This window comes from Schistocerca gregaria, chromosome 8 (genome assembly GCF_023897955.1).
Source record: "Schistocerca gregaria isolate iqSchGreg1 chromosome 8, iqSchGreg1.2, whole genome shotgun sequence".
Taxonomy (NCBI): Eukaryota; Metazoa; Arthropoda; class Insecta; order Orthoptera; family Acrididae; genus Schistocerca; species Schistocerca gregaria.
In genome coordinates, this window is record NC_064927.1 from 14518339 (window position 1) to 14544253 (window position 25915).

Below are 25915 nucleotides of genomic sequence, written 5' to 3' on the forward strand. Positions count from 1 at the left end.
AGAGGACAACGTTCAAGATAGATACCTAAATGAGTATAGTGTTCAACAGCTGTAACCCACGTAGCAACCACACGTTCAAAGCCCCGCAAATTCAGGAGCTTGCTTTTACGGGGATTGATACGAGAACCTGAGGCCGCAGAAAATTTATCGAGTTCCATTTTCAACTGCGGCACTTCTGCGGTGGAACGAAGCAAAACAACCAAATCATCAACATAAGCCGTTGCCGTCTGGTTAACCCCAGAGATCGTAAGACCACGAAGTGTCGAGTTGAGACGTGTGAGGAGTGGTTGAAGGGAGAGAGCATAAAGGGTCATGGATAAAGGACTACCTTGCGGGAAGCCGCGTTGAATATCAATGACCTTTGTTAGCTGGCCATTAATGTAAATCTTAGCAGAAATGCCAGTCGTCATATTCTTAAGTACCAGCAGCGCCTGTTCATTAAAACCGAGCCGGTGCAGCAGAAGCTCTAAAAACGAATGGGACACACGATCAAAGGCCTTACTAAAATCAACAAATAAAAGCGCACAGGAAATATTGGTGACAGCGACAATCGACACGACATCACGATACCCCGCCAGAGACGTCAATATGGAGCGCCCTGGAAAGCAGCTTTGACAAGGAGGTATCACTGGTGTAAGCAAGAGGGATAGACGTGCATTAACAGCCCTAGCGGCCGTCTTATAGTCAAAATTTAAAAGGGTTAAAGGACGAAAGTCACTAGCTGTCTTCAAACCAGCAGATTTTGGTATCAGGACAACCGTACCTCTCTTGAAATTGGCTGGAATTGTGCCACCATTCAAGATTTCATTCACAATATCCGTAAAAACAGGCCCTATAATAGGCCAAAACTAACAAAAAACTCCTTAGGTAGGCCATCAGGACCAGGAGAATTGTGAGATGCTGAACAAGCAATGAAAGCTGAAATTTCGTCTGCAGTAAAAGGAGCTAAAAATTTCGCATTATGGTCCTCTGTTAAAACTGGTGGGATAGCAGTTAAAATCTCGTCAACATCAATCGGATCAGAATCAGCCGCAGTATATAACGTCTCATAGTAGCAGGTAAGTTCATGGGTTATTTGATTCTGTAAGGTAAGCCGGCGACCATCAGCTGCCATAAGGCCGTCAATCAATACACGTCGACGGTTCTTGTGGTGACGAAACAGATGGTACATAGAAGTCATTTCATGTGCTAACGTGGACGGTGGTTTAGATTTAATCTTCAATCCTTCCATCTGAAGCCCCTTAATACTAAGAAGCTTGGCCTTAATTTTCCGAATCTCAGAAAGGTGGGCACATGTCATTGTAGAATTATCATAAAGTTCGCGAAGCACCGAATAGTAATACTCAAAAGTCAGTTTCAGATCTCGCGCTCTATTATAACTGTAGGACATTAAAGTGCGACGTAGTTTTGGCTTCACACAGTGGATCCACCAATGAAGCTTAGACGGATAGTATCGCAGAGAACGTAAACAAATGTCCCACGCCGTCTGTATTAGAGGTTCGATGTCAGGGTCATCGAGCAAGGAGACATTTAATTTCCACAGCGGCCTATAAAGTTTAAGAGGTTGACGCTCCAAATTAATTATAACAGCAAGGGCACAATGATCCGTAAAACTTGCTGGAATAACATCTATATCTAAAACAGAAACACTAAGGGGATCAGAAATATACAATCGGTCAAGTCGACTACTTGAGGTGGCAGTAAAAAAATGTAAATTTAACTAAAGTGGGGTGTTTAACCTCCCACGCATCGCGTAGTCGTAATTGACGTACAAGAGAACGTAGCTCGAAACAATAATTAAAATGAGGGGATTGGTCTTTAGCTTGTAACACACAATTAAAATCGCCCCCCAATATCAAGGTCGCCGGATTTTTTCGTAGAAGGTAAATCAGATCCTCTTTATAAAAACGAGACCTTTCCTGCCGCTTGCTAGAACCAGAGGGGGCGTAAATGTTAACCAAGGTCGTGTCAAATAACCGACAACCAATGCCCCGTCCCGAGTCTAAAAGCTCAATTTCGGTAACGGGGATACCGTCACGAATTAGGAAAGCAGTACCTGCAGAAAACTCAGGTGCAAAATTTATAATAGTACGAAAACCAGGAACAAACAGGTGTGCAACGGAGACTTCCTGCAGGAAAACAATATCAGCTGCAGAGTCATAAATAAACTGCTGCAGAGACGCTAACTTCAGAGCAGATTGAATGCCATTTATATTTAAGGTAATAAACGTGTACGCCTGCAACATCAACCAAAAAATGAGAAATGAACCCAAATTACACCACACTAGAAGCAACTACATCCATAACATCAACATCAGACATGTCAGAGAGTGATTGTCCAGAATCAACGGAATCAGAGTCGTCTTTCGCATGCTTATGTTTCTTCCGCACCGCGTGGAGATTGGAGGGCACTTTCACCCGACGACGTATCTGATGCACACCAGATTCAAGAGCAGGCGGAGTGGGGGGTTCGAGATCAGGCACGTCAACCAAAGCGTCCGAAGGATTAGCAGGGCGAGAGGAGTCAGAAGGAGGAGCCATCAAGGGAAAACTGCATCAGGAACATCGGCACCGGTTTCAGAATGTGTAGGTATTGGAAGTGTAGGAGGTGGTAAGATAGGTTTGGAGTCTGCTAATGCGGAGCGCGCAGTTCTAGGAGCGGTTTTCCGACAAACAGCCGTCTCCACCGAAGTGTCGTCAACATGTTGTGATGCCTGTGGCGGTGGGGATGTCAACAACACCTCGACCGAATGTTGTGGCTCTTGCGCCGACGGCCTGGCAGCAAGTTTGACGTCATCAGGCAAAGCAGGAGGCACAGCGGGAACAGAATCCGAAACAGGCATGGGAGATTCTGGAATTCTCTCATCAGATTCGCAAACCGGCTGCGAAACAGCATCTTCGTCATCAGTGCTACCGGTATCACTAGCACGACGGCGTTTGTTGTTGGTAACAGACGGAATCGGTATAGGAGCAGCCGATACGTCTGGGCGAGTGGGTAGCGGAGGAAAACCTGCATCAGGGGAGGGTGACACCTGTTGTGAAGAAGCTACTGCAGGAGGCAGATAGGAAACAGTAGAGGAAGCTGCTGGCACAAGATCGGCAACCGTTAATTTGCGGCGCTGTGCTAGGCCATTTTTAAGCACAAATACCCGCTTAGGGCAATTAGCTCGAACATGACCATGTTCATTACATAGGAAACATGTACCAAGCTGTCCCTCATATGTAAGATGTACACGATAACCGCATACAACCAGATGGGACGGTATATTAGACTTAATATGCATTTCAACTGATCTGACACCATTATAACATTGCAGCTTATGTTGTGCAGACCAACGTTCATTTCGAATTGACCGAACAGTACCATAACCAAGCAAAGCTTCCTGAAGATAGCTGTTGTCAACTTCAGGAGGTGAATTATAAACCCGAACTTTGGTATACGTAATTTCAGCATTTGAGACAGTAACACTGCTAACAGAACCATCCCTATGACGGAACGACACTTGCTCACCATGTTTAAGAAATATCTTATCCAGCAAAACCGGGTTCAACAATTTCACAAAAAAGCAGTGTAATTCTGTATCAAAATACGCCGTATGTACCTGGTCCGATGTAATGCCAATCGTGTCCACAATCCATTCGTGAATTTCCAACGATGTCGGTTGGACATTCCTGGTAGCCTTGTTAAACTGAAAACTGAGAGTACACTTCCGCGGAAACAACCGGGAAGCCATAACACTTAATTAATGCTGCAAAAGCCGCAATACAACGCAAGACACAAAACAAACACTCAGGCAAAGAAACAACGAAAAACAGAAGACAAAGAAACCTCACACACAGAAGGTAAATATTAACAACCCGAGGGTAACGGAGGATCGAAAACACAGCACGTCCGATCGCTGTCGCGTCTCAAGCGGACCGCTTTGGCAAAGGCTTTATCTGCGCCATTCGCCTTAATCACATCAGAGAGTAATTCTTAATAAAAGGCATGTCGCTAATTGTTCGTCATCAAAGATACTGTTTGCTATACGGCCACGACGCGCAAATGATTTCCAAAATTAGACTTCTTCCTTTGAGGATGGACCTCACGACCCTCGGTTTACTAGTCCAGTGCTCTACCACTGAGCTAAAGGGGCGCGGCCTAGCGGTACTTTTGCGTACTTCGTCCTTACGGTCGTCTGGATCATCAGACTTCAGCTGACAACACTTCATATTACCGACTAATATTTGCAGCTATGGCGACCCATTACTGCTTGGCTACACATCTGACACGTAACCGATGTCCTCTCCAAACAACAACACTTGCATTTCAGAACATGTCTTTCACACATGTCTACAAAATCACCTTCACATTCAAATACAGTTTCCTTGCGACTGACAGAGACGTAGGCAAAGTTTAAAGTTGCTATTTCCATTACATCACGTTAATCAGAAAAACAGTAATTTACATCTGCAGCGGAACAAAATTCCGTTCCGCCCAGCGTGGGGCTCGAACCCACGACCGTGAGATTAAGAGTCTCATGCTCTACCAACTTAGCTAGCCGGGCTGCTTCGGTGAATACTTGCCGGGCAGCACGTCACACAGTACTCGTTTGGGTTGGGTGGTTCCATACAGAATCTCTCCAAGTTTTCCTAACGTCACACTCGTCACGTACTTCACTTTTATTTCATAATCATTTCTGAGAGGTAAAGGAATTGCATGACATCCAGCAGAGCTAGTGGCGTCAAAATTAACACTCATACTTGATGTGACTCAAAAGGCGAACGAGTTACTTTCCGACGTTGTTTTAGATGTGCAAGTGCCAGTGGAAACTCGCGGTGACGGCACTCTGCCGACCATTTCGCTAGTTAACACCGGTCTTGTAGTGTGTGTTTCAAGCTATAGAGCATCTCCAAACAGAAAATGGTCAACAGCAACATTCAGACGGTTTCGTACTGCTCAAATGCTACATTAAAACGGTATGTTTCTTTTTCAGAACTGATAAAACACGAGCGTGACAGCATTCGAATCTGTAATCTTCAGATCCGAAGTCCGACGCCTTAACCATTAGGCCACACAGTCACTGACGACCAAGTGCAACTTGTATATGACTCATCTCGAAACGCTCACACCCCTGATAATTTGTGTTTTCGTTCTACACAGCCGCTGCCCTTGCTCTTTCCCACCCATTCGTTACATTCAACCTCTTACGTGACCGACCAAATATAGACTGGGAAAAGAGACCACACACTTTGTGCATACGGAATCGAAGGCAGGGCGTGCCTCGCCACATTTGCCACGGTGGCCATTTGCTACTTCTGCAGAAGCGGCGGCGGCGACGACGACGACGACGACGACCTCGAGAGGCTCTGACATATGTGAGAAATACATCTATAAAATGTAATTCAGACTGCCTCGTCCCACCTTATGCTGTACCGCTTTGGCAAAGGCTTTATCTGCGCCATTCGCCTTAATCACATCTGAGAGTAATTCTAAATAAAAGGCATGTCGCTAATTGTTCGTCATCAAAGATACTGTTTGCTATACGGCCACGACGCGCAAATTATTTCCAAAATTCGACTTCTTCCTTTGAGGATGGACCTCACGACCCTGGGTTTACTAGTCCATTGCTCTACCACTGAGCTAAAGGGGCGAGGCCTAGCAGTACTTTTGCGTACTTCGTCCTTACGGTCGTCTGGATCATCAGACTTCAGCTGACAACACTTCATATTACCGACTAATATTTGCAGCTATGGCGACCCATTACTGCTTGGCTACACATCTGACACGTAACCGATGTCCTCTCCAAACAACAACACTTGCATTTCAGAACATGTTTTTCACACATGTCTACAAAATCACCTTCACCTTCAAATACAGTTTCCTTGCGACTGACAGAGACGTAGGCAAAGTTTAAAGTTGCTATTTCCATTACATTATGTTAATCAGAAAAACCGTAATTTACATCTGCAGCGGAACAAAATTCCGTTTCGCCCAGCGTGGGGCTCGAACCCACGACCCTGAGATTAAGAGTCTCATGCTCTACCGACTGAGCTAGCCAGGCTGCTTCGGTGAATACTTGCCGGGTAGCACGTCACACAGTACTCGTTTGGGTTGGGTGGTCCCATACAGAATCTCTCCATGCTGCCTAATGTTTTCCTAACGTCACACTCGTCACGTACTTCACTTTCATTTCATAATCATTTCTGAGAGGTAAAGGAATTGCATGACAACCTGCAGAGCTAGTGGCGTCAAAATTAACACTCATACTTGATGTGACTCAAAAGGCGAACGAGTTACTTTCCGACGTTGTTTTAGTTGTGCAAGTGCCAGTGGAAACTCGCGGTGACGGCACTCTGCCGACCATTTCGCTAGTTAACACCGGTCTTGTAGTGTGTGTTTCAAGCTCAAGAGCATCTCCAAGCAGAAAATGGTCAACAGCAACATTCAGACGGTTTCGTACTGCTCAAATGCTACATTAAAACGGTATGTTTCTTTTTCAGAACTGATAAAACACGAGCGTGACAGCATTCGAACCCGTAATCTTCAGATCCGAAGTCCGACGCCTTATCCATTAGGCCACACAGTCACTGACAACCAAGTGCAACTTGTATATGACTCATCTCGAAACGCTCACACCCCTGATAATTTGTGTTTTCGTTCTACACAGCCGCTGCCCTTGCTCTTTCCCACCCATTCGTTACATTCAACCTCTTACGTGACCGACCAAATATAGACTGGGAAACAAGACCACACACTTTGTGCATACGGAATCGAAGGCAGGGCGTGCCTCGCCGCATTTGGCACGATGGCCATTTGCTACTTCTGCAGAAGCGGCGGCGGCGACGACGACGACGACGACGACGACCGCGAGAGGCTCTGACATATGTGAGAAATACATCTATAAAATGTAATTCAGACTGCCTCGTCCCACCTTATGCTGTACCGCTTTGGCAAAGGCTTTATCTGCGCCATTCGCCTTAATCACATCTGAGAGTAATTCTTAATAAAAGGCATGCCGCTAATTGTTCGTCATCACAGATACTGTATGCTATACGGCCACGACGCGCAACTGATTTCCAAAATTCGACTTCTTCCTTTGAGGATGGAACTCACGAACCCTGGTTTACTAGTCCAGTGCTCTACCACTGAGCAAAAGGAGCGCGGCATAGCGGTACTTTTGCGTACTTCGTCCTTACGGTCGTGTGGATCATCAGACTTCAGCTGTCAACACTTCATATTACCGACTAATATTTGCAGCTATGGCGACCCATTTCTGCTTGGCTACACATCTGACATGTAACCGATGTCCTCTCCAAACAACAACACTTGCATTTCAGAACATGTCTTTCACACATGTCTACAAAATCACCTTCACCTTCAAATACAGTTTCCTTGCGACTGACAGAGACGTAGGCAAAGTTTAAAGTTGCTATTTCCATTACATCACGTTAATCAGAAAAACGGTAATTTACATCTGCAGCGGAACAAAATTTCGTTCCGCCCAGCGTGGGGCCGAACCCACGACCCTGAGATTAAGAGTCTCATGCTCTACCGACTGAGCTAGCAGGGCTGCTTCGGTGAATACTTGCCGGGCAGCACGTCACACAGTACTCGTTTGGGTTGGGTGGTCCCATACAGAATCTCTCCATGCTGCCTAATGTTTTCCTAACGTCACACTCGTCACGTACTTCACTTTTATTTCATAATCATTTCTGAGAGGTAAAGGAATTGCATGACAACCTGCAGAGCTAGTGGCGTCAAAATTAACACTCATACTTGATGTGACTCAAAAGGCGAACGAGTTACTTTCCGACGTTGTTTTAGATGTGCAAGTGCCAGTGGAAACTCGCGGTGACGGCACTCTGCCGACCATTTCGCTAGTTAACACCGGTCTTGTAGTGTGTGTTTCAAGCTCAAGAGCATCTCCAAGCAGAAAATGGTCAACAGCAACATTCAGACGGTTTCGTACTGCTCAAATGCTACATTAAAACGGTATGTTCCTTTTTCAGAACTGATAAAACACGAGCGTGACAGCATTCGAACCTGTAATCTTCAGATCCGAAGTCCGACGCCTTATCCATTAGGCCACTCAGTCACTGACAACCAAGTGCAACTTGTATATGACTCATCTCGAAACGCTCACACCCCCGATAATTTGTGTTTTCGTTCTACACAGCCGCTGCCCTTGCTCTTTCCCACCCATTCGTTACATTCAACCTCTTACGTGACCGACCAAATATAGACTGGGAAACAAGACCACACACTTTGTGCATACGGAATCGAAGGCAGGGCGTGCCTCGCCGCATTTGCCACGATGGCCATTTGCTACTTCTGCAGAAGCGGCGGCGGCGACGACGACGACGACCGCGAGAGGCTCTCACACATCTATAAAATGTAATTCAGACTGCCTTGTCCCACCTTATGCTGTACCGCTTTGGCAAAGGCTTTATCTGCGCCATTCGCCTTAATCACATCTGAGAGTGATTCTTAATAAATGGCATGTCGCTAATTGTTCGTCATCACAGATACTGTTAGCTATACGGCCACGACGCGCAACTGATTTCCAAAATTCGTCTTCCTCCTCTGAGTGTGAGAACTCACGACCTCTGTTTTACTAGACCAGTGCTCTACCACATTTTTTTTTTTTAGTTTTAGCTTTTTATTTCTTTTAGGACCCCTGGTCTAGTACACCAGTGCTCTACCACTTTTTGTTTTTTTTGTTAACATCTTTTTCTTGTTGTTTCATATTATTTTTCCTTTCTTTTTTTTTGTATTACTTGATATGCCATTGTTTAAAATTTAGGGGTGACAATACTACGGCGTCGTACTTTCCCCTACATCTCGGTTCTTGGTCTCACGTTTGTTTTTCTTGTTCGTCCTAAAAATCCACGAAAACTTCAGTCCAGGTTTAGAAAAGTAGTTTACAGAAAGGTGGCAAATCCAGAAACAGTATATAGGAAATCGGCTAACACAGGCGACCTTAGCCAACACCCTCCCTTTCAAATGTCAGGCTAAGCATATTTGCAAAATCTTCACGGAGTCCTGGCATGCGCAATCGGTTCCAGTAAGCAGTAAGAATGTACTGTCGAAACGTTAGGTGTTCATCCTCTTCATGACAACTAATAACAAAATGTACGAAGTGTCCAAGCAACCACATAACGGTATTGAGCTTCGTTCGCGGATAAAAGGAAGAATCGGGCCGTACGATGACGTCAATGGTATAAGCGGTTTCGGCAGTCCTAGTGACAAAAGCCAGTTGTTTCCTGAGCCAAATCCAATTAGCAAGGTGCCCACTGCAGGTGGATCGATGCTCAAGTGTGTCCAGGAGACCACACCGAGTGCAGTTGTCCGTGTCAGAAAGACCAATACGGTGCAGTCGTACGTTGGTGGGGACCAAACCATTAACTACCCTACACCACGTGGACGCCACAGCCATAGTGTGGATCGGCAGACTAACATTCTTCCAGAGGCTCTTCCAGGACACTGATGGAGACGCCAGTTCGATTGGATTGGGACCGGCCAGCCCCTCCCAACGGGCAATCAAGCTCTTGGTCGTTGGCACCGGTCGTCGCAAGAAGACGTCACCGAGGTAACTAACCGCAATATAAAATTCCCGGACGTGTTTCAACTTAAAATTGAGGCGACCGACGGCGACAGGTGGAGCAAGGCTCTTCGGACGCACAACAGTGAAAAGTCTGGATGTAATTGAAGTCACTTCTTGCGTAACAATTAGAGTCGTACGGCGGACGTACAAGGCAGATGCCTTGCGAGTAATGTCAGTGAGGCCCAAGCCTCCGGAGATACGCGGTTTCGTCATAACCTCGTAACGCAACTTGAATAGATGACCCTTCCATATAAACCTGCTAGACAATTGGCGCAACCGTTTCGCCACCATAATGGGAAGGGGGAACAGTTGAGCAACATAATAGGCTTTACATAACACGTATGTGTCTAAAATTCTGATTTTTTGCAAAATGGTAGCAGAGCGCTGCTCATGGACCATCAGAGCCCCCTGTATCTTCTCGGTGACAGATTTCCAATTAAGAGCTGCCATTTTTATAGGACACCGATCAATGGTAATCCCCAATGACGTATGGCGATCGACAAAAGTGGCCCAAGGAACATCAGCATCGCGAAACCCTCGAATATCAAGGAACTTACACTTACCCTGATTAAGACGCGCTCCAGAGACACAACAGTATGCATCGACTGCCCCTTTCAACAATGTGATATCATCACGTTGACGGAGGAGAACAACGACATCGTCCGCGTACGCCTTAACAGTGAGCTTCCCACCAGAGAGGGTCATACCCTGAAGCTTGAAAGCAAGAGTCCGAAGCAGCGGTTCCAGGGACAATATGAATAGCGACATAGAGAGCGGACTACCCTGAGGTACTCCTCGGCGGATAGCAAAGGGCGGCGTCAGCTGCCCATTGACTGACACCCGAGCAGTTATTCCCCTATACAAATTACCAAGAACACCACGTGATGAAGCGTTAAAACCTATTGTATCTAAAACATGATCTAAAAACACATGACTGACGTGATCAAAAGCCTTATAAAAGTCGAGGAAAACAAAGGCTCAATGAACGTTTGTAACCGCCGCAACCGAGACAACATCCCGATATTCGGCTACTGGGGTCAGAATAGATCTACCAGGAAAACAACATTGATGTGCATCAATCACACCCCGAAGCAGTGAAGACAATCGACTATTGAGTGCTCTAGCAGCTGTCTTGTAATCAAAGTTCAGCAATGTGAGCGGACGAAGATGGGCAGTAGATAAACGACCAGTGGACTTCGGAATTAAAACAATTTTACCTACTTTAAAATCGGCAGGCACATCCATCCCCCTGACAATCTCATATAAAATCTGCGTAAAAGTGCCACCCAAAAGAGGCCAAAAACGGAGATAAAATTCTTTTGGCAGGCCGTCTGGACCCGGCGATTTACCGGACGGAGAGTGAGCAATAAAATCAAAAACATCATCTACCTGCAACTCCCGGAGAAAGTCGCCGTTCGCGTCAGGCGTGATCGTCGCAGGAAGATCCTCAAGGACATCATCAGAAAGTGACGCACCAGAATCATCGGCAGAATAGAGACTAGCGTAATACTGATGAAGAGCACGAGTCATATCCTCCTGTGCAATAAGCTGTCGTCCATCATCCACCATAAGAGAAGAGATGAAGGAGCGATGACGTCGAGTCTGATGCCGCAGCAGGTGGTACAAAGAAGTCAGTTCACCTTCAACAAGAGAGTGAGGTTTCGACTTTACTCGCAGACCATCCAACTGTCGTCGTTTGAGGGTTAAGAGCTTGGCTTTAATACGACGAACATCATGGATCCGCAGAGGAGAAGGACCCACCGCGTCATACAGTTCACGCAGGACAGAGTAGTAAAATTCATACGTGTTCTTAAAATCACGCGCCCTTGCGGCACAGTAAAAAATCAAAGTCTGACGAATCTTGGGCTTGGCAAACGCAGTCCACCAAACGAGCAAGGAGGGGTAACGCGGGACGGAGCGAAGACATCGCTCCCACACGGCACTTACAACTTCATCAATGGCACTGTCGGCAAGGTGGGAAACATTTAACATCCACTGGGAACGATAAAGTTTTGCTGGTTGGTGACTAAGATTTACAGTTGCAGTAAAAGCACAATGGTCAGAAAAACTAGTAGGAATAACACCGACAGAAAGAATGTTATCACATAAAAAATCAGAGAAGTAGAATCTGTCGAGTCTACTGCATGAGGACGCGGTAAAATACGTAAATTTCACCAGGGTTGGATATTTGTGTTCCCAAACATCACGCAGGTGCATCGTACGAACCAAGTCATGTAAATCTCGGCAATAATTAAAATTGGGGGACTGGTCTTCAGGGCGTAAAACACAATTAAAATCGCCTCCGAGCAGGAGACTCCGAGGACTCTTGCGCAAAAGATAAATAAGCTCTTCCTTATAAAAGCGCGATCGAGCCACAGTGCGACCCGAACCAGAGGGGGCATATAAAACAACTAGGTGGAGATCAAAAAGACGACAACCAATCCCACGGCCAGAGTCAAGGAATTCAATGTCAGTAATAGGAATACCTTCTGGAAAGAAAAGAGCAGTTCCTGTTGAATTCTCCGGTGCGACATTAAAAACAGTTTGAAATCCAGGTAGAGAGAGATCAGAAAACAATACTTCCTGCAAAAATACTACGTCCGCACAGGAGTCGTAAAGAAACTGCCGCAAAGAGGCAATGCGAACGTCGGACTGAATACGGTTAACATTTAAGGTAAGAAAGGTGTATGCTTGAACCATGGAGAGAAAAGCGAGGGAAGAAATCACCTACACCGACGCATCAACATCACAGTCCATAGCAGGGGAGACGGAGGCATCCGAGGGAGGGGGACTGCTACCCCCTTCCGCGGATCCCTTACGTTTCGGTTTTTTACGAACCGCATTGACGTTCGGCTGAACGCGCAACTTGCGTCGGCTTACGGGCAAGGAAGCGGCAGCCGCCGATGACGTAGGAGGGTCAAGTTCTGTATCTGACAACACCCGCGCCGGTCCACAGTCAGGGTCCGGGGTCGCGGGGGAAACATCCGACGAAACGGACTGGTCTACACCAGTATTAGCTTCCGGCAAACATGGACTACACGGAGGCGAAACGTGAGCAGGAAGCTCAGAAACTGCTAAGTTGGAAGGAAGCGGAGCAGCTCCGCTGGCAGAGGTGTGGGGCAGCGAAGCAGGAAGTTGTTGCCGCTCAACTTGTTGTGACAACGAAGTCGGTTCGGAAGGCGGCGCCAACAGGTCCGACCGACGAGCCGACTCGAGAGAAGCCGCGTCGGAAGCCGGAGGGGCGTCAGCAGCCGCTACCGGAACAGCTACTTCTGGGGAAATGGGAGCATCTACACTACTCTGTGGCTCGGAGGATGTCGGTCTCTCGGATTGGGGCATCTCGGGGAGATCCTCATCCGTACTATTTCCATCTTGTGCGCGACGCCGTTTATTATTCAAAAGCGGCACACCCACCTGAGGAACCGACGGAACAACATCAGATTTGGCACGTAAAGGAGGAAATTCTGTGTGAGGGGCGTGCACAACCTGCGGCTGGGCGCTACTACCACTGGACTGTTCGACACCAAGAGCAGAACCACCTGCAACGAGGTCAGCGACCGTTAACTTGCGACGCTGTTCGAGAGAATTTATTAACACAAAAACCCTCCGCGGACAGTTGGTACGCACGTGGCCACTCTCATTACACAAAAAACAGGTGCCAACCTGACCACTATATGTTACATGGACACGATATCCACCGATCTGCAGGTGCGAGGGAATATTCTGCTTCACGTGCATTTCGACGGAACGAATGCCACTGTAACACTGCAGACGATGTTGGCTGGACCAGCGTTCAAGGCGAATACTCTTAACATCACCATACTTGAGTAAACCTTCCTTAAGATACACATTATCCACCTCCGGCGGAAGGTTGTAAACACGAACACTGGTGTACGTAATGGAAGCATTTGAAAGCAGTACGGTACTGACAGAATCATCCCGATGCCGAAAGAGAACCTGATGACCAAATTTGGAAATAATTTTATCAACCTGAAGGGGGTCCATAAATTTAACAAAGAAAACATAGAGTTCTGTATCAAAATAAGCAGTGTGCACCTGATCCGAATTAATGCCAAATGTATCTACTAACCAATCATGAATCTCAAGGGAACTAGGTTGCACATGGCGGGTGGACTTGTCGAAAGCAAAACTAACTGTAGCCTGACGAGGAATAACCTGAGACGACATTTTCAAAAACTACGCGGTCTAAACCGCTACACAAAAAACACTGAAATACACACAGAAAATAACACAAGGAACGAAACAACGACGGAGAAAAACTTACAGAAGGTACAACACAACACGTAAACAAACGATATCCCACTATACGTAACACTACGGCGGAGCGGAAGACTAGGCACGTCCACACTGCACGGCGTCTGAAGCGGAACTGTCACTGAGCTAAAGAGGAGAGGCCTAGCGGTACTCTTGCGTACTTCGTCCTTACGGTCGTCTGGATCATAGGACTTGAGCTGACAACACTTCATATTACCGACTAATATTTGCAGCTATGGCGACCCATTACTGCTTGGCTACACATCTGACACGTAACCGATGTCCTCTCCAAACAACAACACTTGCATTTCAGAACATGTCTTTCACACATGTCTACAAAATCACCTTCACCTTCAAATACAGCGTCCTTGCGACTGACAGAGACGTAGGCAAAGTTTAAAGTTGCTATTTCCATTACATCACGTTAATCAGAAAAACGGTAATTTACATCTGCAGCGGAACAAAATTCCGTTCTGCCCAACGTGGGGCTCGAACCCACGACCCTGAGATTAAGAGACTCATACTCTACCGACTGAGCTAACCGGGCTGCTTCGGTGAATACTTACCGGGCAGCACGTCACACAGTACTCGTTTGGGTTGGGTGGTCCCATACAGAATCTCTCCATGCTGCCTAATGTTTTCCTAACGTCACACTCGTCACGTACTTCACTTTTATTTCATAATCATTTCTGAGAGGTAAAGGAATTGCATGACAACCTGCAGAGCTAGTGGCGTCAAAATTAACACTCATACTTGATGTGACTCAAAAGGCGAACGAGTTACTTTCCGACGTTGTTTTAGATGTGCAAGTGCCAGTGGAAACTCGCGGTGACGGCACTCTGCCGACCATTTCGCTAGTTAACACCGGTCTTGTAGTGTGTGTTTCAAGCTCAAGAGCATCTCCAAGCAGAAAATGGTCAACAGCAACATTCAGACGGTTTCGTACTGCTCAAATGCTACATTAAAACGGTATGTTTCTTTTTTAGAACTGATAAAACACGAGCGTGACAGCATTCGAACCTGTAATCTTCAGATCCGAAGTCCGACGCCTTATCCATTAGGCCACACAGTCACTGACGACCAAGTGCAACTTGTATATGACTCATCTCGAAACGCTCACACCACTGATAATTTGTGTTTTCGTTCTACACAGCCGCTGCCCTTGTTCTTTCCCACCCATTCGTTACATTCAACCTCTTATGTGACCGACCAAATATAGACTGGGAAACAAGACCACACACTTTGTGCATACGGAATCGAAGGCAGGGCGTGCCTCGCCGCATTTGCCACGATGGCCATTTGCTACTTCTGCAGAAGCGGCGGCGGCGACGAGGACGACCGCGTGAGGCTCTGACATATATTTGAGAAATACATCTATAAAATGTAATTCAGACTGCCTCGTCCCACCTTATGCTGTACCGCTTTGGCAAAGGCTTTATCTGCGCCATTCGCCTTAATCACATCTGAGAGTAATTCTTAATAAAAGGCATGTCGCTAATTGTTAGTCATCACAGATACTGTTAGCTATACGGCCACGACGCGCAACTGATTTCCAAAATTCGACTTTTTCCTTTGAGGATGGAACTCACGACCCTTGGTTTACTAGTCTAGTGCTCTACCACAGAGCTAAATGGGCACGGCCTAGCGGTACTTTTGCGTACTTCGTCCTTACGGTCGTCTGGATCATCAGACTTCAGCTGACAACACTTCATATTACCGACTAATATTTGCAGCTATGGCGACCCATTACTGCTTGGCTACACATCTGACACGTAACCGATGTCCTCTCCAAACAACAACACTTGCATTTCAGAACATGTCTTTCACACATGTCTACAAAATCACCTTCACCTTCAAATACAGTTTCCTTGCGACTGACAGAGACGTAGGCAAAGTTTAAAGTTGCTATTTCCATTACATCACGTTAATCATAAAAACGGTAATTTACATCTGCAGCGGAACAAAATTCCGTTCCGCCCAGCGTGGGGGTCGAACCCATGACCCTGAGATTAAGAGTCTCATGCTCTACCGACAGAGCTAGCCGGGCTGCTTCGGTGAATACTTGCCGGGCAGCACGTCACACAGTACTCGTTTGGGTTGGGTGGTCCCATACAGAATCTCTCCATGCTGCCTAATGTTTTCCTAACGTCACACTCGTCACGTACTTCACTTTTATTTCATAATCATTTCTGAGAGGTAAAGGAATTGCATGACAACCTGCAGAGCTAGTGGCGTCAAAATTAACACTCATACTTGATGTGACTCAAAAGGCGAACGAGTTACTTTCCGACGTTGTTTTAGATGTGCAAGTGCCAGTGGAAACTCGCGGTGACGGCACTCTGCCGACCATTTCGCTAGTTAACACAGGTCTTGTAGTGTGTGTTTCAAGCTCAAGAGCATCTCCAAGCAGAAAATGGTCAACAGCAACATTCAGACGGTTTCGTACTGCTCAAATGCTACATTAAAACGGTATGTTTCTTTTTCAGAACTGATAAAACACGAGCGTGACAGCATTCGAACCTGTAATCTTCAGATCCGAAGTCCGACGCCTTATCCATTAGGCCACACAGTCACTGACGACCAAGTGCAACTTGTATATGACTCATCTCGAAACGCTCACACCCCTGATAATTTGTGTTTTCGTTCTACACAGCCGCTGCCCTTGCTCTTTCCCACCCATTCGTTACATTCAACCTCTTACGTGACCGACCAAATATAGACTGGGAAACAAGACCACACACTTTGTGCATACGGATTCGAAGGCAGGGCGTGCCTCGCCGCATTTGCCACGATGGCCATTTGCTACTTCTGCAGAAGCGGCGGCGGCGACGACGACGACGACGACGACGACGACGACGACGACCGCGAGAAGCTCTGACATATGTGAGAAATACATCTTTAAAATGTAATTCAGACTGCCTCGTCCCACCTTATGCTGTACCGCTTTGGCAAAGGCTTTATCTGCGCCATTCGCCTTAATCACATCTGAGAGTAATTCTTAACAAAAGGCATGTCGCTAATTGTTCGTCATCACAGATACTGTTAGCTATACGGCCACGACGCGCAACTGATTTCCAAAATTCGACTTCTTCCTTTGAGGATGGAACTCACGACCCTTGGTTTACTAGTCCAGTGCGCTACCACTGAGCTAAATGGGCGCGGCCTAGCGGTACTTTTGCGTACTTCGTCCTTACGGTCGTCTGGATCATCAGACTTCAGCTGACAACACTTCATATTACCGACTAATATTTGCAGCTATGGCGACCCATTACTGCTTGGCTACACATCTGACACGTAACCGATGTCCTCTCCAAACAACAACACTTGCATTTCAGAACATGTCTTTCTCACATGTCTACAAAATCACCTTCACCTTCAAATACAGTTTCCTTGCGACTGACAGAGACGTAGGCAAATTTTAAAGTTGCTATTTCCATTACATCACGTTAATCAGAAAAACAATAATTTACATCTGCAGCGGAACAAAATTCTGTTCCACCCAGTGTGGGGCTCGAACCCACGACCCTGAGATTAAGAGTCTCATGCTCTACCGACTGAGCTAGCCGGGCTGCTTCGGTGAATGCTTGCCGGGAAGCACGTCACACAGTACTCGTTTGGGTTGGGTGGTCCCATACAGAATCTCTCCATGCTGCCTAATGTTTTCCTAACGTCACACTCGTCACGTACTTCACTTTTATTTCATAATCATTTCTGAGAGGTAAAGGAATTGCATGACAACCTGCAGAGCTAGTGGCGTCAAAATTAACACTCGTACTTGATGTGACTCAAAAGGCGAACGAGTTACTTTCCGACGTTGTTTTAGATGTGCAAGTGCCAGTGGAAACTCGCGGTGTCGGCACTCTGCCGACCATTTCGCTAGTTAACACAGGTCTTGTAGTGTGTGTTTCAAGCTCAAGAGCATCTCCAAGCAGAAAATGGTCAACAGCAACATTCAGACGGTTTCGTACTGCTCAAATGCTACATTAAAACGGTATGTTTCTTTTTCAGAACTGATAAAACACGAGCGTGACAGCATTCGAACCTGTAATCTTCAGATCCGAAGACCGACGCCTTATCCATTAGGCCACACAGTCACTGACGACCAAGTGCAACTTGTATATGACTCATCTCGAAACGCTCACACCCCTGATAATTTGTGTTTTCGTTCTACACATCCGCTGCCCTTGCTCTTTCCCACCCATTCGTTACATTCAACCTCTTACGTGACCGACCAAATATAGACTGGGAAACAAGACCACACACTTTGTGCATACGGATTCGAAGGCAGGGCGTGCCTCGCCGCATTTGCCACGATGGCCATTTGCTACTTCTGCAGAAGCGGCGGCGGCGACGACGACGACGACGACGACGACGACGACGACGACCGCGAGAAGCTCTGACATATGTGAGAAATATATCTTTAAAATGTAATTCAGACTGCCTCGTCCCACCTTATGCTGTACCGCTTTGGCAAAGGCTATATCTGCGCCATTCGCCTTAATCACATCTGAGAGTAATTCTTAATAAAAGGCATGACGCTAATTGTTCGTCATCACAGATACTGTTAGCTATACGGCCACGACGCGCAACTGATTTCCAAAATTCGACTTCTTCCTTTGAGGATGGAACTCACGACCCTTGGTTTACTAGTCCAGTGCGCTACCACTGAGCTAAATGGGCGCGGCCTAGCGGTACTTTTGCGTACTTCGTCCTTACGGTCGTCTGGATCATCAGACTTCAGCTGACTACACTTCATATTACCGACTAATATTTGCAGCTATGGCGACCCATTACTGCTTGGCTACACATCTGACACGTAACCGATGTCCTCTCCAAACAACAACACTTGCATTTCAGAACATGTCTTTCTCACATGTCTACAAAATCACCTTCACCTTCAAATACAGTTTCCTTGCGACTGACAGAGACGTAGGCAAATTTTAAAGTTGCTATTTCCATTACATCACGTTAATCAGAAAAACAATAATTTACATCTGCAGCGGAACAAAATTCTGTTCCACCCAGTGTGGGGCTCGAACCCACGACCCTGAGATTAAGAGTCTCATGCTCTACCGACTGAGCTAGCCGGGCTGCTTCGGTGAATGCTTGCCGGGAAGCACGTCACACAGTACTCGTTTGGGTTGGGTGGTCCCATACAGAATCTCTCCATGCTGCCTAATGTTTTCCTAACGTCACACTCGTCACGTACTTCACTTTTATTTCATAATCATTTCTGAGAGGTAAAGGAATTGCATGACAACCTGCAGAGCTAGTGGCGTCAAAATTAACACTCGTACTTGATGTGACTCAAAAGGCGAACGAGTTACTTTCCGACGTTGTTTTAGATGTGCAAGTGCCAGTGGAAACTCGCGGTGTCGGCACTCTGCCGACCATTTCGCTAGTTAACACAGGTCTTGTAGTGTGTGTTTCAAGCTCAAGAGCATCTCCAAGCAGAAAATGGTCAACAGCAACATTCAGACGGTTTCGTACTGCTCAAATGCTACATTAAAACGGTATGTTTCTTTTTCAGAACTGATAAAACACGAGCGTGACAGCATTCGAACCTGTAATCTTCAGATCCGAAGACCGACGCCTTATCCATTAGGCCACACAGTCACTGACGACCAAGTGCAACTTGTATATGACTCATCTCGAAACGCTCACACCCCTGATAATTTGTGTTTTCGTTCTACACATCCGCTGCCCTTGCTCTTTCACACCCATTCGTTACATTCAACCTCTTACGTGACCGACCAAATATAGACTGGGAAACAAGACCACACACTTTGTGCATACGGATTCGAAGGCAGGGCGTGCCTCGCCGCATTTGCCACGATGGCCATTTGCTACTTCTGCAGAAGCGGCGGCGGCGGCGACGACGACGACGACGACGACGACGACGACGACCGCGAGAAGCTCTGACATATGTGAGAAATATATCTTTAAAATGTAATTCAGACTGCCTCGTCCCACCTTATGCTGTACCGCTTTGGCAAAGGCTATATCTGCGCCATTCGCCTTAATCACATCTGAGAGTAATTCTTAATAAAAGGCATGTCGCTAATTGTTCGTCATCACAGATACTGTTTGCTATACGGCCACGACGCGCAACTGATTTCCAAAATTCGAATTTTTCCTTTGAGGATGGAACTCATGACCCTTGGTTTACTAGTCCAGTGCTATACCACTGAGCTAAAGAGGCGCGGCCTAGCGGCACTTTCGCGTACTTCGTCCTTACGGTCGTCTGGATCATCAGACTTCAGCTGACAACACTTCATATTACCGACTAATATTTGCAGCTATGGCGACCCATTACTGCTTGGCTACACATCTGACACGTAACCGATGTCCTCTCCAAACAACAACACTTGCATTTCAGAACATGTCTTTCACACATGTCTACAAAATCACCTTCACATTCAAATACAGTTTCCTTGCGACTGACAGAGACGTAGGCAAAGTTTAAAGTTGCTATTTCCATTACATCACGTTAATCAGAAAAACAGTAATTTACATCTGCAGCGGAACAAAATTCCGTTCCGCCCAGCGTGGGGCTCGAACCCACGACCGTGAGATTAAGAGTCTCATGCTCTACCAACTTAGCTAGCCGGGCTGCTTCGGTGAATACTTGCCGGGCAGCACGTCACACAGTACTCGTTTGGGTTGGGTGGTTCCATACAGAATCTCTCCAAGTTTTCCTAACGTCACACTCGTCACGTACTTCACTTTTATTTCATAATCATTTCTGAGAGGTAAAGGAATTGCATGACATCCAGCAGAGCTAGTGGCGTCAAAATTAACACTCATACTTGATGTGACTCAAAAGGCGAACGAGTTACTTTCCGACGTTGTTTTAGATGTGCAAGTGCCAGTGGAAACTCGCGGTGACGGCACTCTGCCGACCATTTCGCTAGTTAACACCGGTCTTGTAGTGTGTGTTTCAAGCTATAGAGCATCTCCAAACAGAAAATGGTCAACAGCAACATTCAGACGGTTTCGTACTGCTCAAATGCTACATTAAAACGGTATGTTTCTTTTTCAGAACTGATAAAACACGAGCGTGACAGCATTCGAATCTGTAATCTTCAGATCCGAAGTCCGACGCCTTAACCATTAGGCCACACAGTCACTGACGACCAAGTGCAACTTGTATATGACTCATCTCGAAACGCTCACACCCCTGATAATTTGTGTTTTCGTTCTACACAGCCGCTGCCCTTGCTCTTTCCCACCCATTCGTTACATTCAACCTCTTACGTGACCGACCAAATATAGACTGGGAAAAGAGACCACACACTTTGTGCATACGGAATCGAAGGCAGGGCGTGCCTCGCCACATTTGCCACGGTGGCCATTTGCTACTTCTGCAGAAGCGGCGGCGGCGACGACGACGACGACGACGACCTCGAGAGGCTCTGACATATGTGAGAAATACATCTATAAAATGTAATTCAGACTGCCTCGTCCCACCTTATGCTGTACCGCTTTGGCAAAGGCTTTATCTGCGCCATTCGCCTTAATCACATCTGAGAGTAATTCTAAATAAAAGGCATGTCGCTAATTGTTCGTCATCAAAGATACTGTTTGCTATACGGCCACGACGCGCAAATTATTTCCAAAATTCGACTTCTTCCTTTGAGGATGGACCTCACGACCCTGGGTTTACTAGTCCATTGCTCTACCACTGAGCTAAAGGGGCGCGGCCTAGCAGTACTTTTGCGTACTTCGTCCTTACGGTCGTCTGGATCATCAGACTTCAGCTGACAACACTTCATATTACCGACTAATATTTGCAGCTATGGCGACCCATTACTGCTTGGCTACACATCTGACACGTAACCGATGTCCTCTCCAAACAACAACACTTGCATTTCAGAACATGTCTTTCACACATGTCTACAAAATCACCTTCACCTTCAAATACAGTTTCCTTGCGACTGACAGAGACGTAGGCAAAGTTTAAAGTTGCTATTTCCATTACATTATGTTAATCAGAAAAACCGTAATTTACATCTGCAGCGGAACAAAATTCCGTTTCGCCCAGCGTGGGGCTCGAACCCACGACCCTGAGATTAAGAGTCTCATGCTCTACCGACTGAGCTAGCCAGGCTGCTTCGGTGAATACTTGCCGGGTAGCACGTCACACAGTACTCGTTTGGGTTGGGTGGTCCCATACAGAATCTCTCCATGCTGCCTAATGTTTTCCTAACGTCACACTCGTCACGTACTTCACTTTCATTTCATAATCATTTCTGAGAGGTAAAGGAATTGCATGACAACCTGCAGAGCTAGTGGCGTCAAAATTAACACTCATACTTGATGTGACTCAAAAGGCGAACGAGTTACTTTCCGACGTTGTTTTAGTTGTGCAAGTGCCAGTGGAAACTCGCGGTGACGGCACTCTGCCGACCATTTCGCTAGTTAACACCGGTCTTGTAGTGTGTGTTTCAAGCTCAAGAGCATCTCCAAGCAGAAAATGGTCAACAGCAACATTCAGACGGTTTCGTACTGCTCAAATGCTACATTAAAACGGTATGTTTCTTTTTCAGAACTGATAAAACACGAGCGTGACAGCATTCGAACCTGTAATCTTCAGATCCGAAGACCGACGCCTTATCCATTAGGCCACACAGTCACTGACGACCAAGTGCAACTTGTATATGACTCATCTCGAAACGCTCACACCCCTGATAATTTGTGTTTTCGTTCTACACATCCGCTGCCCTTGCTCTTTCACACCCATTCGTTACATTCAACCTCTTACGTGACCGACCAAATATAGACTGGGAAACAAGACCACACACTTTGTGCATACGGATTCGAAGGCAGGGCGTGCCTCGCCGCATTTGCCACGATGGCCATTTGCTACTTCTGCAGAAGCGGCGGCGGCGGCGACGACGACGACGACGACGACGACGACGACGACCGCGAGAAGCTCTGACATATGTGAGAAATATATCTTTAAAATGTAATTCAGACTGCCTCGTCCCACCTTATGCTGTACCGCTTTGGCAAAGGCTATATCTGCGCCATTCGCCTTAATCACATCTGAGAGTAATTCTTAATAAAAGGCATGTCGCTAATTGTTCGTCATCACAGATACTGTTTGCTATACGGCCACGACGCGCAACTGATTTCCAAAATTCGAATTTTTCCTTTGAGGATGGAACTCATGACCCTTGGTTTACTAGTCCAGTGCTATACCACTGAGCTAAAGAGGCGCGGCCTAGCGGCACTTTCGCGTACTTCGTCCTTACGGTCGTCTGGATCATCAGACTTCAGCTGACAACACTTCATATTACCGACTAATATTTGCAGCTATGGCGACCCATTACTGCTTGGCTACACATCTGACACGTAACCGATGTCCTCTCCAAACAACAACACTTGCATTTCAGAACATGTCTTTCACACATGTCTACAAAATCACCTTCACATTCAAATACAGTTTCCTTGCGACTGACAGAGACGTAGGCAAAGTTTAAAGTTGCTATTTCCATTACATCACGTTAATCAGAAAAACAGTAATTTACATCTGCAGCGGAACAAAATTCCGTTCCGCCCAGCGTGGGGCTCGAACCCACGACCGTGAGATTAAGAGTCTCATGCTCTACCAACTTAGCTAGCCGGGCTGCTTCGGTGAATACTTGCCGGGCAGCACGTCACACAGTACTCGTTTGGGTTGGGTGGTTCCATACAGAATCTCTCCAAGTTTTCCTAACGTCACACTCGTCACGTACTTCACTTTTATTTCATAATCATTTCTGAGAGGTAAAGGAATTGCATGACATCCAGCAGAGCTAGTGGCGTCAAAATTAACACTCATACTTGATGTGACTCAAAAGGCGAACGAGTTACTTTCCGACGTTGTTTTAGATGTGCAAGTGCCAGTGGAAACTCGCGGTGACGGCACTCTGCCGACCATTTCGCTAGTTAACACCGGTCTTGTAGTGTGTGTTTCAAGCTATAGAGCATCTCCAAACAGAAAATGGTCAACAGCAACATTCAGACGGTTTCGTACTGCTCAAATGCTACATTAAAACGGTATGTTTCTTTTTCAGAACTGATAAAACACGAGCGTGACAGCATTCGAATCTGTAATCTTCAGATCCGAAGTCCGACGCCTTAACCATTAGGCCACACAGTCACTGACGACCAAGTGCAACTTGTATATGACTCATCTCGAAACGCTCACACCCCTGATAATTTGTGTTTTCGTTCTACACAGCCGCTGCCCTTGCTCTTTCCCACCCATTCGTTACATTCAACCTCTTACGTGACCGACCAAATATAGACTGGGAAAAGAGACCACACACTTTGTGCATACGGAATCGAAGGCAGGGCGTGCCTCGCCACATTTGCCACGGTGGCCATTTGCTACTTCTGCAGAAGCGGCGGCGGCGACGACGACGACGACGACGACCTCGAGAGGCTCTGACATATGTGAGAAATACATCTATAAAATGTAATTCAGACTGCCTCGTCCCACCTTATGCTGTACCGCTTTGGCAAAGGCTTTATCTGCGCCATTCGCCTTAATCACATCTGAGAGTAATTCTAAATAAAAGGCATGTCGCTAATTGTTCGTCATCAAAGATACTGTTTGCTATACGGCCACGACGCGCAAATTATTTCCAAAATTCGACTTCTTCCTTTGAGGATGGACCTCACGACCCTGGGTTTACTAGTCCATTGCTCTACCACTGAGCTAAAGGGGCGCGGCCTAGCAGTACTTTTGCGTACTTCGTCCTTACGGTCGTCTGGATCATCAGACTTCAGCTGACAACACTTCATATTACCGACTAATATTTGCAGCTATGGCGACCCATTACTGCTTGGCTACACATCTGACACGTAACCGATGTCCTCTCCAAACAACAACACTTGCATTTCAGAACATGTCTTTCACACATGTCTACAAAATCACCTTCACCTTCAAATACAGTTTCCTTGCGACTGACAGAGACGTAGGCAAAGTTTAAAGTTGCTATTTCCATTACATTATGTTAATCAGAAAAACCGTAATTTACATCTGCAGCGGAACAAAATTCCGTTTCGCCCAGCGTGGGGCTCGAACCCACGACCCTGAGATTAAGAGTCTCATGCTCTACCGACTGAGCTAGCCAGGCTGCTTCGGTGAATACTTGCCGGGTAGCACGTCACACAGTACTCGTTTGGGTTGGGTGGTCCCATACAGAATCTCTCCATGCTGCCTAATGTTTTCCTAACGTCACACTCGTCACGTACTTCACTTTCATTTCATAATCATTTCTGAGAGGTAAAGGAATTGCATGACAACCTGCAGAGCTAGTGGCGTCAAAATTAACACTCATACTTGATGTGACTCAAAAGGCGAACGAGTTACTTTCCGACGTTGTTTTAGTTGTGCAAGTGCCAGTGGAAACTCGCGGTGACGGCACTCTGCCGACCATTTCGCTAGTTAACACCGGTCTTGTAGTGTGTGTTTCAAGCTCAAGAGCATCTCCAAGCAGAAAATGGTCAACAGCAACATTCAGACGGTTTCGTACTGCTCAAATGCTACATTAAAACGGTATGTTTCTTTTTCAGAACTGATAAAACACGAGCGTGACAGCATTCGAACCTGTAATCTTCAGATCCGAAGTCCGACGCCTTATCCATTAGGCCACACAGTCACTGACAACCAAGTGCAACTTGTATATGACTCATCTCGAAACGCTCACACCCCTGATAATTTGTGTTTTCGTTCTACACAGCCGCTGCCCTTGCTCTTTCCCACCCATTCGTTACATTCAACCTCTTACGTGACCGACCAAATATAGACTGGGAAACAAGACCACACACTTTGTGCATACGGAATCGAAGGCAGGGCGTGCCTCGCCGCATTTGGCACGATGGCCATTTGCTACTTCTGCAGAAGCGGCGGCGGCGACGACGACGACGACGACGACGACCGCGAGAGGCTCTGACATATGTGAGAAATACATCTATAAAATGTAATTCAGACTGCCTCGTCCCACCTTATGCTGTACCGCTTTGGCAAAGGCTTTATCTGCGCCATTCGCCTTAATCAC

The 25915-nt window shown here is 46.5% G+C and overlaps 11 non-coding genes across 11 annotated transcripts; all 11 read right to left on the reverse strand.

The window, feature by feature from the left end:
- Positions 1 to 4474: 4474 nt before the first annotated feature.
- On the reverse strand, positions 4475 to 4547 carry Trnak-cuu (transfer RNA lysine (anticodon CUU)). Its single transcript has one exon. It is a non-coding gene; the product is annotated as a tRNA-Lys (tRNA).
- A 1424-nt stretch (positions 4548 to 5971) lies between these two features.
- Trnak-cuu (transfer RNA lysine (anticodon CUU)) lies at positions 5972 to 6044 on the reverse strand. Its single transcript has one exon. It is a non-coding gene; the product is annotated as a tRNA-Lys (tRNA).
- Positions 6045 to 7481: 1437 nt separating this feature from the next.
- Trnak-cuu (transfer RNA lysine (anticodon CUU)) lies at positions 7482 to 7553 on the reverse strand. Its single transcript has one exon. It is a non-coding gene; the product is annotated as a tRNA-Lys (tRNA).
- Positions 7554 to 14336: 6783 nt separating this feature from the next.
- On the reverse strand, positions 14337 to 14409 carry Trnak-cuu (transfer RNA lysine (anticodon CUU)). The gene has a single exon. It is a non-coding gene; the product is annotated as a tRNA-Lys (tRNA).
- Positions 14410 to 15836: 1427 nt separating this feature from the next.
- Positions 15837 to 15909, reverse strand: Trnak-cuu (transfer RNA lysine (anticodon CUU)). The gene has a single exon. It is a non-coding gene; the product is annotated as a tRNA-Lys (tRNA).
- Positions 15910 to 17358: 1449 nt separating this feature from the next.
- Positions 17359 to 17431, reverse strand: Trnak-cuu (transfer RNA lysine (anticodon CUU)). Its single transcript has one exon. It is a non-coding gene; the product is annotated as a tRNA-Lys (tRNA).
- Positions 17432 to 18880: 1449 nt separating this feature from the next.
- Trnak-cuu (transfer RNA lysine (anticodon CUU)) lies at positions 18881 to 18953 on the reverse strand. Its single transcript has one exon. It is a non-coding gene; the product is annotated as a tRNA-Lys (tRNA).
- A 1449-nt stretch (positions 18954 to 20402) lies between these two features.
- On the reverse strand, positions 20403 to 20475 carry Trnak-cuu (transfer RNA lysine (anticodon CUU)). The gene has a single exon. It is a non-coding gene; the product is annotated as a tRNA-Lys (tRNA).
- Positions 20476 to 21899: 1424 nt separating this feature from the next.
- On the reverse strand, positions 21900 to 21972 carry Trnak-cuu (transfer RNA lysine (anticodon CUU)). Its single transcript has one exon. It is a non-coding gene; the product is annotated as a tRNA-Lys (tRNA).
- Positions 21973 to 23421: 1449 nt separating this feature from the next.
- On the reverse strand, positions 23422 to 23494 carry Trnak-cuu (transfer RNA lysine (anticodon CUU)). The gene has a single exon. It is a non-coding gene; the product is annotated as a tRNA-Lys (tRNA).
- A 1424-nt stretch (positions 23495 to 24918) lies between these two features.
- On the reverse strand, positions 24919 to 24991 carry Trnak-cuu (transfer RNA lysine (anticodon CUU)). Its single transcript has one exon. It is a non-coding gene; the product is annotated as a tRNA-Lys (tRNA).
- Between the last annotated feature and the right edge of the window lie 924 nt (positions 24992 to 25915).